This window comes from Hevea brasiliensis, chromosome 8, assembly GCF_030052815.1.
Source record: "Hevea brasiliensis isolate MT/VB/25A 57/8 chromosome 8, ASM3005281v1, whole genome shotgun sequence".
Taxonomy (NCBI): domain Eukaryota; kingdom Viridiplantae; phylum Streptophyta; class Magnoliopsida; order Malpighiales; family Euphorbiaceae; genus Hevea; species Hevea brasiliensis.
In genome coordinates this window covers 91,886,672-91,904,975 of record NC_079500.1, presented here as the reverse complement: position 1 = coordinate 91,904,975, position 18,304 = coordinate 91,886,672, and positions in this window count along the sequence as shown.

Genomic DNA, 18,304 nt, shown 5'->3' with positions numbered 1-18,304 from the left:
TATAAACAATCTACAACATCTGTGGTTTTGTCAAATAAGCGACTTCAGGAACGGAATTAGAAAGTTGTTAATGGGACCCAATTATAATACATCAACAAAATATTTATACACATATGTTATAATAAAGTGCACAAAATAATATAAAATATTAAATTATAATAATTTTTTACTGATTGAATAAATTATGATAAAGCTTCTATAATAAATATTACACAATTAAAATTTTGATTGTTATATAATTTTATAATAAAGCTTATATAATAAAGCTTGATGATAAAGGTGAAAAGTATGTCTTTCTTGGCTTAAGTGAAGCATCCAAAGAATATAAATTGTTCAACCCACTAACAAAGAAGATTATGATCAGCAGAGATGTTCTTGACGAGAAAAGTATTTGGAATTGGAGTGAGCAACAGCCTAGTCTTGTCATTTTCAACATTAAAATTGAAGAAGAAATACAGCAGCCTCTACACCAACAAATTCCAGCAGCTTCTATATAACAAATTCTAGCAGCTTCTACACCTGAAAATCCATCAAGTGTAGCTTCAACAGCCCCTGAAACTTCAACAATAGTAGAAAAGCTACTGATGCAGAAGCTGAATAGCAACTTCGCCACGTTCGTAAAAGGCCAGCAAGGATGACAGACTATGAGGTAACCGGGATTGATCAAATTGAAGAACCAATCACCCACTTTGCTTTATTTTCTGACTGTGACCTTACAATTTTCGAAAGTGTTGTGAAAGAATCAAACTGGCAGAAGGCAATGGATGATGAAATTGAGGCCATTGAAAGAAATGATACTTAGGAGCTATTTGATCTCCCAAAAGGGCACAAAACCATTGGTGTGAAGTGGGTTCTTCAAGACAAAACTATGGGACAATGGTGAAGTTGACAAGTATAAAGCTCAATTGGTGGCTAAGGGATACAAGCAAGAGTATGGGGTTGATTACAAATAAGGTTTCGCTCTACTTGCAAGACATGATACGATCAGATTGGTGATCGCATTGGTAGCCCAAAATTCATGGCCTGTCTTCCAGTTGGATGTCAAGTCCTCATTCTTGCATGGAACTTTGGAAGAACAGGTATTTGTTGAACAACCTCCTGGTTATATTGACAGTGGGAATGAACATAAAGTGTATATATTAAAAAATAAAAAAAAAGTACTTTATGGTTTAAAACAAGCCCGACGGGCTTGGCATGGCTGCATTGAGACTGATTTTTTAAGAGAAGGTTTTCAGAAGTGTCCATATGAGTATACACTTTTTGTTAAAATTGGAGATGGAGGAAAAATGCTCATTGTTTGCTTATATGTAGATGATCTTATATTTATTGGAAGTGATAATGTTATGTTTGAAGAGTTCAAGAAGACTACGATGGTTGAATTTGAAATGACTGGTTTGAGTATGATGCATTACTTTCTAGGCATAGAAGTAATGCAGTTCACTAATGGAATTTTTATTTCATAGAAGAAGTATTTTCGTGAAATTTTGAACTGGTTTCAGATGAAGGATTGCAATCTTGTAAGCACTCCAACTAAATTTGGCTTGAAGCTAAACAAAGATCATGAAGGAAAAAAAGTGGACGGCTTGCTTTACAAGCAAATTGTGGGCAGTCTAATGTATTTAACTGCAACAAGGCTAGATATAATGCATTCTATAAGTCTAATTAGTAGATACATGGAAAATCCAACTAAGATGCATCTCTTAACTGCCAAGAGAATATTCTGCTACTTGCAAGGCACTAAAGACTGTGACTTGTTCTATAAAAAGGGTAAAAGTCCAAATTTATATCGGTTTACTGACATTGATTATGCAGGAGATCAAAATGACAAAAGGAGCACTTTGGTTTATGTTTTTATGCTGGGCACAGGGGCTTTTTCATGGTCATCCAAGAAGCAACCAATAATCACCTTGTCCACTACAAAAGCTGAATTTGTAGTAGCTATAGCTTGTGCTTGTCAAGCAATCTAGTTGAGGAAAATTCTTGAAGAGCTATATTTCTATTGGAAAGGTAGCTGTTAGCTGTCATTTATTTTGCATTTATTTAGGGCATTTGTTTAGGAATTTTTGTGTATATATCTATTCTTACCTTTTATTGTATGATTCTGATACAATTTTGATAGTTTAGCTTGATTAGGAATCTATTTGTTAACTGTAATTTTTTATATATATCTTTGATTTTTGGGGCAATAAATATCAGAATTCTTATTCCAAAATTTCTTAGTTTTTTTACATGGTATCAGAGCCATGGCTGATGAAAAGAAAAATGTGAGTTCTGGATCAGGGAAGAAAACTTCTAGTTCTTACACACTGAATTCGAATGACAATCCAGGTAACTTGATTACCCAAGTTCAGTTGAAGGGCGAGAATTACGAAGAATGGGCGCGAGCTATGCGGACTGCATTGCGGGCCAAAAAGAAATATGGTTTTATTGATGGATCTGTCAAGCAACCAGCAGATGACTCACTGGAACTTGAAGATTGGTGGACGGTTAGCTCTATGCTGGTTTCTTGGGTGTTTAACACCATTGATCCGACGCTTCGCTTGACCATCTCTCACATGGAGAATGTAAAGGATCTGTGGGAGGATATTAAACAGAGGTTCTCGATTGGGAATGGTCCACGAATGCAGCAACTGAGATCGGATCTGGCAAATTGTAGGCAGGAAGGTCAACCGATCGTGTCCTATTTTGGAAGACTTAAAATGTTATGGGATAAAATAAACAACTATGATCAGATACCAGTGTGTATCTGTGCAGGCTGCAGATGCAATCTTACCATTGAATTGGAAAGAAAGCGTGAAGAAGAGAGAGTTCATCAGTTTTTGATGGGCTTGGATGCAGAAGGATACGGAACAGTGTGCTCTAATATTTTGAGCACTGAACCCTTGCCCAATTTGAATCATGCCTATGATATGGTTGTTCAGCAAGAGCGGGTGCAAACTATGAAACGAACCAAGGAAGAAAGAGGGAATCCTATGAGTTTTGCAATTCGAGCAGGTAGTCGAAATTCAGGGGGGGATAAAGACAAATCCTCAATTTGTTCTAATTGCAACCGAGAGGGACATGATGCTGAAAGTTGTTTCCAGCTGATAGGTTATCCAGAATGGTAGGGTAATAAACCACGTGGAACTTCTGTTGGACGAGGAGGTAGTCAAAAGCCTGGCAATGGAGCAGGACGCAGCAAGGGAGGAGTTGCTCGTGCCAACGCCACACAAGCAATTGGAGTTGATGGTGGGCGTGGAATTGTGACAAATTTAGATCGAAAGGGTCTTCGTGGATTAAATGAAGAGCAGTGGGCTGCTTTGTTGGGCATGTTGAATTCTTGTCAGAATGGTGGCAATGAGAGGCTGACTTGTAACACCCTCACTGTAGCAATTCCATACATTCTACTGTTTCGATGACCGGTGTCGGTCCGGACAGCTAGAACGTCTGGAAAAATAATTAGACTAGAGTGAGCAGTCATAAATAACTCAAATATTAATAAGAAAAATTTAGGAAAAATTTTAGAAATAAAATACAACCAAGTTAAACGAGCCGGTGCCCTAGCGATGGGTAACCCAGTGGGAAGTTGCGGTTCTCGCAACTAGGAGCCCTAGACCCGGAAAAAAATTCATAAAATAATTTTTGGGACTCCAGAGAAGGGTCATTGAGGTTCCTATGGCATTAGAATAAAAAGAAAATACTTAGAAAATTTTTTCAATCGGTACAGACAATTTTAGTCTGTTAAGCCAAACGGAGGGCATTATGGTCATTTCGTCTTCGGAGATGATTTTTGACCAACTTGTCCAATTAAGTAAATAATTATTATGACATAAAATAGGAATAAATATTGATGAAAATTAAATTAAAAATGAGTAAAAGAAAGAAGAAAGAAAGATAAACCGACAACTCGGTAAGAGCAAAATTTGATCAATTAAATTTGAGGGTCCAATATTGACCAAAAATAATAATTATTAATTTAATGAAGCTAAATTAATTTAATTAATTGAAATTATGAAAATTAAAAATAATTATTGAAAAGTCAAATTATAATGATTATAAACTTCAAAATAATTTCAAATTTGCCATTCTACTTATTTACCATATTGCCATTAAATATTTAATTATTATATAGGTTAATTATTGAACAAAAAATCTGCATTTTTTCCCTTCTTCTTCCCGTCCATTTGCTTTCTTCTCTTCTTCTCTAAAATTCTCCATTAAAAACCTAAAATCCAAAGCTTAAAACCCTAAGTCACAACCAAATTTTTTCTTGGAAAAATTATAGCCCACCCTAAACTAAAGCCTAATTAGTAGAAAGCACTCAAGAAAACCAAAAAAAAATTGAGTTTGGGGCAAGAGGAATTTCAGCCAAGGTGGACCAAGAAGGAGCTTCAAGTTTTTGATTGATTAGAAGGTTGAATTGAAGTTGAGTGAAGCTAAGGAATAAGGTTAGTGCTAGAAATTCTCTTGGAATTTAAAATAATTATAAGTTGATTTAGGGTTTGCTCAAATATGGAATTTTGTGTTGTGACTTGAATTTGATGATGTTGAGGTTGATTATTGACTATTAGAAGTATTATAAATGTGAATTGAAGTTTGGAAGTTGGGTGAAATTGAAAATTGGGAGTGCTTCTCTTATGCAGGAAATTTGGACCTGGGAGTCCAGGGTATTGTTTGACCTATAACTGAGGTTGTGTGACTCCAATTGGTATGAGGCCAATTGGAGGTGAAACTAGACACATAATGGCACAACTTTGGTGAAGAAACCATGCCCAGAAAACCAAACCAACTTGACCAAAAGCTTGCCCTAATTCGGGTGACCTGCAATCTGCCTGGGCAAAATGACCAAATGAACAGTATTTGGTCATTTGGCCATAACTCAATGTAGCAAGGTCCAATTGATCTGACATTTTACCAGCAATAAGTTGAGATATAGACCAACAACTTTCGTGAAGAAACCTGACCCAAATTATTACCATAACCTAGTCAAATTGCCAACCAAACTTGATTTACCAAATCTGGCAGAAACAATTTTACCCAGAATTTTGGGTTCTGCCCAATCCGGCCAGTCATGGTTTTTAGGCCATAACTTGAGCTACAAAACTCCAAATGGAGTGATTTAAAAAAGGAAATTCAACTAGACAAAATAAGGAACAACTTTCATGTTGAACATTTTTCCAAATTCCCATTGCAAAAGTGACAAATGGAACAGTAAACTTAGATAGTAAAAACTGAAAATTTAGAAATGCATCTAGGGGACTTTAAATTGCAATTGGCAATTAATACTAGCAAATGTAAAACTCAAAATGTGGGATCTTGGTGTAATTAGAATTAATATATCCATTAAGTATAAAAAAAATTCAACATTTTTGTTGACTAGTAAGGTGAATAGTAATCAAAATGATTAGTAAATTAAGATGAAGACCTAGAATCAATTCTAAGCCTAAATGCTTAGAATTGTATGACGAATGTGGACTATGCAACCTAGTCAAAATTATTAAAAAGAAATTAAGGCCATAAATTTGAAATCCATGAAATATTCATGGATTACTTGAAACATGAAAAATAAGTCACCTAATTGATGTGAATAGATAGTTAGAGCCTATACGCCCATCACAAATGGAATTCATAAAATATTAGTAACTCAACTTGAAGTATAAAATTTGTAATTAAATAAGTAGATTCTTGAATGTATAAATGAGAAAGGAAAAAATGTTTGGAATACAATGGTACATGTGAACCATTGTTTAGAATTGTGATCAATATGAATAACATAATGAATGAATAAATGAACCATATTAATGTATGAATGAGACATTAGTTCTCATTATTGTAGAGAGGAGAAGTATTTTGAGTACAATGGTATAAAAGGATAATTGATGTGAATTGTGATCATATAAATGATCAAATGAATGTATGAATTATAATTGAAATTTATCATGAAATAATGAAGTCATAAAACACAATATATTAATATTTAATGATATTATGTGCCCTTGTATTGCCTAGACATGTGTGTCAGATTGGATAGTTTGGCATGCTAATAGGGTATTGTTTTAGCAGTACTGCGAAAGGCTTTATGCCTGTATTCATGGCTTTAATGCCTGATTATGTGTTATCATGGCTTTCTAGCTATACTGACTGCATACGTGGTTGACGTTCTGCGTCCCATGGTATGACGGCCCAAGGCACCACGGTGTCCAGTGCCAACGACCCGTTATCCAGTTTAGTCAGCTTGTCATAGGTTACTTGGGCAGTGAAATTTATGGAAATAAGTTAAGAATACTAGCAATTAAAAATATTAAAAATTAAATAAAATAAATGAGTAGGATGACCTAAAATAAATTAAAATAGTTATTTATTAGAAAGAATCGAAATGAACTGGACCGATATCAGAATTTATTTATTATGAGATAATCTGAGACAACTTAGCAAGTATAGAGAAAATGCTAAAAGATTAGCAAAGAAAATTATAACATAAATGAATATTGCAAATATGACTTATATAATAATATAAGCATAAATTTATTATTTTTAGATCATTTTTCTTTGTACATTATTACTGTACATTTGCGAAATAAACACTTTCAAAGAAGACTAAATTAGGATAAAACATATTAAATTTTAGAAACCGCATGTGAAGTATAAATAAATCTTAATTATTTGAATTATGTTTTATTTCTATCTTTATTTGTATATTATTTCCTTGTTATATTATTGCACCACTAAGCAGCAATGCTTAGCGCGATGGAATTATTTCCTTCACGCAGGTACTGAAGCTAGAAGCCAATGGACGTTTGACTGGGAATTTTGAGAGTTTTGATCTGCAGAGTGTCAAAGTTTGTCACCTCCTCAGCAATGCATGTAGATAGGGCCCATATAGATCATATTTTATATTTTGTATAAAATGCTTAGATATTGTATTGTAATGTATATTATGAACAGGTAATTAATAGGAATGCGATGTAAATTAATTAATTAGCTTTTTCATATGTAATTAATTTATATATCATGTAAATTATGAAATTTTGTAATTATTTTGTAAATTATGTAAATTAAGGAAATTTGAAAATTTTGCTTATGTATTTTGAGAATGTTTACATATGAATTGAGTATGAATGGAAATGATTATGAAATTGAAATGTATGGATGAGATTTGAAATATGAGAAAATTATGAGAATGATTGATGAGATAATTATGATTAGCATGGATAAGATTTTATTTTAGAAATATTGTTGAATTGAATTTCAAACAAGTGAATATTGAAATACGCAAAACGATAATAAAATAGGGAAAACTCCGTTAGTTTCTCCATCGAAAAATAATCTATATTAAATATAACGAGAACAAAATTTTTAAAGAAATAAAGTAAGATAAGTTAGGGTGCTCCGGCACCGAATGTAACACGCTTTGTTCTGCTACACTGTAGTCGGGTAAGGGGTGTTACATTTATTAGTATCAGAGCACGGTTTAGGCGTTCCTAAGCATCGATAGATAGAATAAGATTGTGTGCATGACATGCATTGCATTCATATGAGTCGAGGTGACACTAATGCAGATCTATTTTCTTGGTTATTTTAGGTTAATGTATGGACTCAGAATCGCAGAGGGCAGTAGAAGAAGAAGTAGTAAGCCGTATCCCGACTGGGAGTGATATTGGAAATCGGGGAGATCCTGCTCCACCAGTGCAAGAGGTGCCTGTACAACCCCAACAGACCTTGTTTGAGCAGATGACTGGATTATTTCGACAGATGACTGGGGTTATTCCACCACTGTCTCAGCAGAAATCACCTCTAGGAAAAATTAGGAAGTATGAAGCTGTAGATTTCAATGGTAGAAAGGAAGATGATTCTTCAGCGGCTGAGTATTAGTTAGAAAGGACTGAAAGAGTCCTGCAGCAGCTCCATTACACACCAGAACAGAGTTTGGAGTGTGCAGTTTCATTATTACAAGAAGCTGCATATCAGTGGTGGGATGTCATAACCAAGGTAGTGCCACCAACTGATGTAACTTGGGAATTCTTTCTGATAGAGTTTAGAAAGAAATATATTAGCTGTGTTCATGAAGAGGAACAAAAGATGAGTAGTGATCAGCAAAAGAGGAAATTTGGACAGTCTAGTAATAAGAGGCCGAGAGAACAGTTAAGTCAGACATTTGATCAAAGTAGGAGATCCAGACCCAGGCCTATACCTAGAAGAGATCAATCAGAAACACTAGTAGTGAGTGCGTCAGGATTAGCAAGAAAATGTGGCCATTGTAACAAGTGGCATAAAGGTGAATGTAGGGGATTGACTGGAGCCTGTTATAGATGTGGGGCCATAGACCATCGTTTGAAAGATTGTCCTAAGAGGAATTTACCACGGACCCAGACAGAGGTCGTAAAAGGACCAAATACAACAGTAACACCACTTCCAAATTTTACCCAAGTCGGAGAGGAACAAGAAGCCCCAGATGTGAATTTGAGGTAAAGTATTTCCTTTATGATATGCCTAAGTGTATAACAATAGATTAAAAAAAAAAAACTAAATAGTACCATATATATAAAAGAAGTAGACAGAGGGAGTAATAGAAAAGTAAAAGAATTATCTCAGAACCAAAAACACCCAGTAAATTTCAAGGACGAAATTTAAATTAGGGGGGAAGAATTGTAACACCCTCACTGTAGAAATTCCATACATTCTACTGTTTCGATGACCGGTGTCTGTCCGAACAGCTAGAACGTCTGAAAAAATAATTAGACTAGAGTGAGGAGTCATAAATAACTCAAATATTAATAAGAAAAATTTAGAAAAAATTTTAGAAATAAAATACAACCAAGTTAAACGAGCCGGTGCCCTAACGATGGGTAACCCAGTGGGAAGTTGCGGTTCTCGCAACTAGGAGCCCTAGACCCGGAAAAAAATTCATAAAATAATTTTTGGGACTCCAGAGAAGGGTCATTGAGGTTCCTATGGCATTAGAATAAAAAGAAAATACTTAGAAAAATTTTTCAATCGGTACAGACAATTTTAGTCTGTTAAGCCAAACGGAGGGCATTTTGGTCATTTCGTCTTCGGAGATGATTTTTGACCAACTTGTCCAATTAAGTAAATAATTATTATGACATAAAATAGGAATAAATATTGATGAAAATTAAACTAAAAATGAGTAAAAGAAAGAAGAAAGAAAGATAAACCGACAACTCGGTAAGAGCAAAATTTGATCAATTAAATTTGAGGGTCCAATATTGACCAAAAATAATAATTATTAATTTAATGAAGCTAAATTAATTTAATTAATTGAAATTATGAAAATTAAAAATAATTATTGAAAAGTCAAATTATAATGATTATAAACTTCAAAATAATTTCAAATTTGCCATTCTATTTATTTACCATATTGCCATTAAATATTTAATTATTATATAGGTTAATTATTGAACAAAAAATCTGCATTTTTTCCCTTCTTCTTCCCCTCCATTTTCTTTCTTCTCTTCTTCTCTAAAATTCTCCATTAAAAACCTAAAATCCAAAGCTTAAAACCCTAAGTCACAACCAAATTTTTTCTTGGAAAAATTATAGCCCACCCTAAACTAAAGCCTAATTAGTAGAAAGCACTCAAGAAAACCAAAAAAAAATTGAGTTTGGGGCAAGAGGAATTTCAGCCAAGGTGGACCAAGAAGGAGCTTCAAGTTTTTTATTGATTAGAAGGTTGAATTGAAGTTGAGTGAAGCTAAGGAATAAGGTTAGTGCTAGAAATTCTCTTGGAATTTAAAATAATTGCAAGTTGATTTAGGGTTTGCTCAAATATGGAATTTTGTGTTGTGACTTGAATTTGATGATGTTGAGGTTGATTATTGACTATTAGAAGTATTATAAATGTGAATTGAAGTTTGGAAGTTGGGTGAAATTGAAAATTGGGAGTGCTTCTCTTATGCAGGAAATTTGGACCTGGGAGTCCAGGGTATTGTTTGACCTATAACTGAGGTTGTGTGACTCCAATTGGTATGAGGCCAATTGGAGGTGAAACTAGACACATAATGGCACAACTTTGGTGAAAAAACCATGCCCAGAAAACCAAACCAACTTGACCAAAAGTTTGCCCTAATTCGGGTGACCTGTAATCTGCTTGGGCAAAATGACCAAATGAACAGTATTTGGTCATTTGGCCATAACTCAATGTAGCAAGGTCTAATTGATCTGAAATTTTACCAGCAATAAGTTGAGATATAGACCAACAACTTTCGTGAAGAAACCTGACCCAAATTTTTACCATAACCTAGTCAAATTGCCAACCAAACTTGATTTATCAAATCTGGCAGAAACAATTTTACCCAGAATTTTGGGTTCTGCCCAATCCGGCCAGTCATGGTTTTTAGGCCATAACTTGAGCTACAAAACTCCAAATGGAGTGATTTAAAAAAGGAAATTCAACTAGACAAAATAAGGAACAACTTTCATGTTGAACATTTTTCCAAATTCCCACTGCAAAAGTGACAAATGGAACAGTAAACTTAGATAGTAAAAACTGAAAATTTAGAAATGCATCTAGGGGACTTTAAATTGCAATTGGCAATTAATACTAGCAAATGTAAAACTCAAAATGTGGGATCTTGGTGTAATTAGAATTAATATATCCATTAAGTATAAAAAAATTCAACATTTTGGTTGACTAGTAAGGTGAATAGTAATCAAAATGATTAGTAAATTAAGATGAAGACCTAGAACCAATTCTAAGCTTAAATGCTTAGAATTGTATGACAAATGTGGACTATGCAACCTAGTCAAAATTGTTAAAAAGAAATTAAGGCCATAAATTTGAAATCCATGAAATATTCATGGATTACTTGAAACATAAAAAATAAGTCACCTAATTGATGTGAATAGATAGTTAGGGCCTATACGCTCATCACAAATGGATTTCATAAAATATTAGTAACTGAACTTGAAGTATAAAATTTGTAATTACATAAGTAGATTCTTAAATGTATAATTTAGAAAGGAAAAAATGTTTTGAATACAATGGTACATGTGAACCATTGTTTAGAATTGTGATCAATATGAATAACATAATGAATGAATAAATGAACCATATTAATGTATGAATGAGACATTAGTTCTCATTATTGTAGAGAGGAGAAGTATTTTGAGTACAATGGTATAAAAGGATAATTGATGTGAATTGTGATCATATAAATGATCAAATGAATGTATGAATTATAATTGAAATTTATCATAAAATAATGAAGTCATAAAACACAATATATTAATATTTAATGATATTATGTGCCCTTGTATTGCCTAGACATGTGTGTCAGATTGGATAGTTTGGCATGCCAATAGGATATTATTTTAGTAGTACTGCGAAAGGCTTTATGCCTGTATTCATGGCTTTTATGCCCGTATTCATGGCTTTTATGTCCGATTATGTGTTATCATGGCTTTCTAGCCATACTGACTGCATACGTGGTTGACGTTCTGCGTCCCATGGTATGACGGCCCAAGGCACCACGGTGTCCAGTGCCAACGACCCGTTATCCAGTTTAGTCAGCCTGTCATAGGTTACTCGGGCAGTGAAATTTATGGAAATAAATTAAGAATACTAGCAATTAAAAATATTAGAAATTAAATAAAATAAATGAGTAGGATGACCTAAAATAAATTAGAATAGTTATTTATTAGAAAGAATCGAAATGAACTGGACCGATATTAAAATTTACTTATTATGAGATAATCTGAGACAACCTAGCAAGTATAGAGAAAATGTTAAAAGATTAGCAAAGAAAATTATAACATAAATGAATATTGCAAATATGACTTATATAATAATATAAGCATAAATTTATTATTTTCATATCATTTTTCTTTGTACATTATTACTGTACATTTGCGAAATAAACACTTTCAAAGAAGACTAAATTAGGATAAAACATATTAAATTTTAGAAACCGCATGTGAAGTATAAATAAATCTTAATTATTTGAATTATGTTTTATTTCTATCTTTATTTGTATATTATTTCCTTGTTATATTATTGCACCACTAAGCAGCAATGCTTAGCGCAATGGAATTGTTTCCTTCGTGCAGGTACTGAAGCTAGAAGCCAATGGACGTTTGACTGGGAATTTTGAGAGTTTTGATTTGCAGAGTGTCAAAGTTTGTCACCTCCTCAACAATGCATGTAGATAGGGCCCATATAGATTATATTTTATATTTTGTATAAAATGCTTAGATATTGTATTGTAATGTATATTATGAACAGGTAATTAATAGGAATGCGATGTAAATTAATTAATTAGCTTTTTCATATGTAATTAATTTATATATCATGTAAATTATGAAATTTTGTAATTATTTTGTAAATTATGTAAATTAAGGAAATTTGAAAATTTTGCTTATGTAATTTGAGAATGTTTACATATGAATTGAGTATGAATGGAAATGATTATGAAATTGAAATGTATGGATGAGATTTGAAATATGAGAAAATTATGAGAATGATTGATGAGATAATTATGATTAGCATGGATAAGATTTTATTTTAGAAATATTGTTGAATTGAATTTCAAACAAGTGAATATTGAAATACGCCAAACGATAATAAAATAGGGGAAACTCCGTTAGTTTCTCCATCGAAAAATAATCTATATTAAATATAACGAGAATAAAATTTTTAAAGAAATAAAGTAAGATAAGTTAGGGTGCTCCGGCACCGAATGTAGCACGCTTTGTTCGGCTACACTGTAGTCGGGTAAGGGGTGTTACATGATAGGTACGCACAGGATATTTCCTTGGATTATTGACACAGGAGCTTCCCATCATATGACAGGAACGTTGACATTTTTGAGTGAATTGCATGACATTGTGCCATGCTCAGTCGGGTTACCTAATGGAGAAAAGACCTTGGTGGTGAAAGAAGGAACTGTGTTGCTTAGAGGAGACTTGAAATTGCAATGAGTCCTTTATCTGCCAAATTTGAATTGCAATCTGATCTCTGTATCACAACTACTTAATGATTCAAATTTGGTTATTTAACTCACTAACAAAATTTGTGCTATACAGGACCTAAATTCGAGGAACCTGATTGGAGCGAGTGAGCAACGCGAGGGGCTGTACTTTCTCAAGGGAGTGACATCGGTACATGTTTGCAAGGTAACTGATGTGGGGTCTTTTGAGCTTTGGCATAAGAGAATGGGTCATCCTTCTTATAAGGTGATAGAGTTAATTCCAGAAGCTAGTAGCATAGTTAGGAAAACTGATAAAACTTGTGAAGTTTGTTTTAGAGTAAAGCAAACAAGAGAGATTTTCTTTTCTAGTGACAATAAAGCTGATGGTTGTTTTGAATTGATACATTGTGATTTGTGGGGACCTTATAGAGTCCCAACTTCTTGTGGAGCAATTTACTTCTTAACAATTGTTGATAATTACTCTCATGCTATTTGGATATATTTGTTGAATGGAAAATAAAAAGTATCTTGTGTTCTTAAGAAATTTGTTGTGATGGTTAAATGCCAATTTGAAAAAAATGTGAAAATTGTCAGAAGTGATAACGGAAGTGAATTTATGTGCTTGAAAGAATATTTTGATGAACAAGGGATGTTGCATCAGACTTCCTGTGTAGGAACACCTCAACAAAATGGTTGAGTGGAAAGAAAACATCGCCATATTCTTAATGTGGCAAGAGCCTTGCATTTCCAAGCAAATTTACCCATAGAATTTTGGGGAGAATGTGTACTTGCAGCTGGGTATTTGATTAATAGGACTCCATCTATGTTATTAAATGGTAAAACCCCATATGAGATGCTCTTTGGGAAAGTACCTTCTTACAAACACGTTTGGTTTTTTGGTTGTTTATGCTATGCGCATAATCTGAATCAGGATAAAGATAAATTTGGTAGTAGAAGTCGTGGGTGTGTTTTTGTTGGGTGTCCATTTGAAAAGAAGGGATGGAGATTGTATGATTTGGAAACTAAAGAATACTTTGTATCAAGAGACGTGGTATTCGCTGAAACAGAATTTCTATATGTAAATGAGAAAACAATGGGTGATGAACTCATTAAAAATGGAGTTGAGGAGTTGGGTGATGAAGTTGATGGTTTAGAGAACCACTTGGGAAAGGAGCACGATGAAAGTGTGGGTGAAACAGAAGAATTGATCCATGAAAATAGTGAGGGAGTAGATAGAGGTGAAGTTGTTGAAGAGCAACTAGGTAGGGGACAAAGGGCCAAGCAACCTAGTGTTCGTTTGAAGGATTATGTGACAAATGCCATCAAAACAAGCCCTTCGGTATGCTCACCTTCCCAATCTGATTCCTCAGGTACGCCATACTCTATAGCACATTATGTGGGTTATGATAAATTCTCTGCACAACACCGATGTTTTTTAGTAGCCATTATTACAGGACATGAACCAAGCTCCTATGCAGAAGCAGTTAAGGATGAACGGTGGAGAGCGGCTATGAGAAAAGAAATATAGGCTTTAGAGGATAATGGTACATGGACAGTTGAAAATCTGCCATTTGGGAAGAAAGCAATAGGAAGCAAGTGGGTATACAAAATTAAATACAATTCTAATGGAAGTGTTGAACGATACAAGGCGCGGTTAGTGATATTGGGAAATAATCAAGTTGAAGGCATAGATTATCAGGAGACTTTTGCTCCTACAGTAAAAATGGTTACTGTGCGCACCTTTCTTGCCGTTATGGCTGCAAAGAATTAGGAACTTCATCAGATGGATGTCCAAAATGCTTTCTTATATGGTGATTTGGAGGAAGAGGTTTACATGAAGATGCCGCTTGGATTTGCTTCTCAATCACCAGGGAAGGTTTGTAAACTCCGAAAATCTCTATACGGTTTGCGGCAAGCACCTAGATGTTGGTTTGCGAAATTGGCTGCATCTCTAAGAGCTTATGGATTTCAGCAATCATATTCAAATTTCGAGATGGGACTGTTCAATTGAATGTGCTTATTTATGTGGATGACCTTATTATCTCCAGCAATGATGTTTCCACTGTACAAAAATTCAAGAACTATTTGAGTCGTTGCTTTCATATGAAAGACTTGGGGAAGCTAAAATTTTTCTTAGGGATTAAAGTAGCCAGAAACTCAAATGGTATTTTCTTGTGTCAACGTAAGTATGTGTTGAATGTAATTTCAGAAGTTGGATTACTGGGTTGCAAGCCGGCTAAAACTCCTCTTGAACAAAATCACAAGCTGGCCCTTACCGAGAGTGATGATGTGGATGACCCTGCTCAGTATAGGCGTCTGGTGGGATGGCTTATTTATCTAACAATAACTCGGCCCGAGTTGTCTTATTGTGTGCATATTCTTACTCAGTTCATGCAACAACCGAAGAAAGCTCATTGGGAGGCAGCTGTTAGAGTTGTGCATTATTTGAAAGGAAATCCGTGTCGTAGTATACTCGCATGCCAATTGTGATCTCAAATTGTCTGCTTACTGTGATTCTGCTTGGGCTAGTTGTTCTTTGACGAGACGGTCTTTGACTGGTTATTTTGTTCTTTTGGGTGAATCCCCTATCTCGTGGAAGACTAAAAAGTAACAGACAGTGTCTCGCTCATCCGCTGAAGTTGAATATCGGTCTATGAGTACTACAACTTGTGAACTTAAATGGTTGAAAGGATTATTGAATTCTCTTGGTGTGGCGCATACTGAACCTATAAATTTGTATTGTGATAGTCAGGCAGCTCTGCATATAGCTGCTAATCCTGTCTATCATGAGCGTACCAAGCATATTGAAGTCGACTGTCATTTTATCCGTGATGAGATATTGAATGGTAACATTCGAACAGATTATGTACGTAGTTCAATGCAACCTGCGGATATCTTCACAAAGGCGTTGGGAAAGGATCAGTTTGACTTTCTTCTTCACAAGTTGGGCATTCGAGATCTCCATGCTCCAACTTGAGGGGGGTATTGGAAAGGCAGCTGTTAGCTGCCATTTATTTTACATTTATTTAGGGCATTTGTTTAGAAATTTTTGTGTACATATCTGTTCTTATCTTTTGTTGTATGATTCTGATACAATTTTGGTAATTTAGCTTCATTAGGAACCTATTTGTTAACTGTAATTTTTTATATATATTTTTTATTTCTGAGGCAATAAACATCAGAATTCTTATTCCAAAATTTCTTAAGTCTTTTACAATTTCGAGTAAAAGGGATCTACTACAATTCAGCCATTAAACTTTCTAAGAATCCTGTGCTTCCTGGAAAACGTAAGCATAATGATGTGAAGTACTATTTTTTTAAGTGATTTCAGTAATGATGGAGTGATTGATCTGAAGTTCTGCAGAAGTGAGGAACAGTCGGCTAACCTATTTACCAAACCACTAAGATTTATTCCCTTCGAAAAACTAAGTTGTTGGGAGTTTGCACTTTAGAGATTCCTACGTGAAGAAGCTACACAAGTAAACTAAAATCTAAATGTTTTCAGTTTAAGGGAGGGATTGTTAAATAAAAGTTGTTATTTGTTTCTGCTTTCTCTATCTTTTTGTTGTGCTGTCTCAATCCTAGTAGCCCTGGTCTCTAGGAGTTCGGTTACCTTATTTGTGCCATGTCGTTAACTGGACTTTAAGAAAAATCTTCTGCACATCAGTTCCTATTTTAATGTTTTTCTGTTACGTATTTGCCTTTAAAAAACACTGCAAAATTCTGAATAAAATATGACTGAAATTTAATCCTCTGTTGTCCATTTATTTTCACTTTACTCCTATTTTAGCTAACAAATTCATACTAAGACTACAAATTAAATTCTTAAAAAAAAGAATTTTTAATTATGCATTTTGAAAAATGAAAATTAATTTTTAATATGATGCTGAAAAAATGATTTTTTTTAAAGAAATCTTTTGTAGATAAATTCTTTTGTTTTCTAATAAAGAACTAGAGCCTAGAGTTGTATTATCACTTTGTTTAGAGGAGAGAGAGAGAAAGAGAGTAGTATACCTCATAGTAAAATGTTGTTTTGTTGCATTTTGCCAATATTTTCCTAGATTGTTATTCCAAAATCACTTGGAGCAGCAGCAATCGGTTGGGCTTGAATACCTTACATCAATTCATTAAACAACTTTTTAATCTCATCTCTTATGTCATAAATTAAAAGCAAACTACTCAATGGTAAACAAAGACTACTTTAAAAGTAAATTTGAAAATTTAAATTTTGCCCATGTAAAATCTCCTTTTCTTTTATATGGTAAATGGCTGATTAATATCTCTCTCTATCCTAATATTAAACTTAATAGATTAGAAATTCCAAATTTCATTACCTTATCACACACACAAAATTTTATTTTGATAATTAACCAAATATATATAGAAATAGAAATTTAAATAATAAATTAAAAGATAAAATTATAGAAAAGGTTGATTATTTTCTTTTCAATTTTTTAGTTGAATTAGTTAAGAACACACGGAATAGGAAAGGCACAAACTTTTTGATAAACTCATGACAATTTTGTCAATACATGCTAAGCCTTATATATCTCAAACACACATTGTTTATTACCGATGTGAGATTTCAAAGAACTGGCTTAGCCACTTGATTTTCTTTTCAACTTAAATCAATTAAAAAGGAAAAAAAAATAAAAAAAAATAAAAAAAAATAAAAGAGAAGCAGAGTAAGATTTACTAACCAAAATAGATCCACCGTTTCCAAATGGGCAACTCACTGCTACCCAGGAATAAATCACTCATGCAGCAGAACTCAACTAGAGGGATAACTCCAAAACTGGCTTTTGTAAAGGCTAAACGTGGGCAACGACGAAGCAAGTCCAATGAAATGTCTTGCGTTTGTAAAATTGTCAAGGAAACAAATGGATAAGAAGCAAAATAAATATCTTCAATAACCTTTGTGTTCAAAAATTTATTCTGTATTATTTCTCACTTACAGTAAGCTTCTATCTTTTTTCAATTAGAATGTGGAAAAAAAATCATTCTATATATATATATATATATATATATATATATATATATATATATATATATATATATATATATATATATACACACAAATTTGACAAACTTATTAAAATATAAAGAAACTTATAAATACATAAGATAATTGTAAAGTCACTAGTTTACCTATCACCGATTGTCATTACTGATCAATGCTATAGGTGGTAGCCATTAATGAAATTGATAATAGTTGCTACTATTTATAATTTTTATGTATTTTTTTCTCATATTCAATAATATAATGGTAAAAAATTTTTATAGTATATCTTTTTAGCATAATTAAAGATTGAAATAAAATTAATATTTTAAATATACTCTAAATAGTAAAAAATAATTTCCTTTTTTAACTATTACAACTAAATAATATAAAATAAATT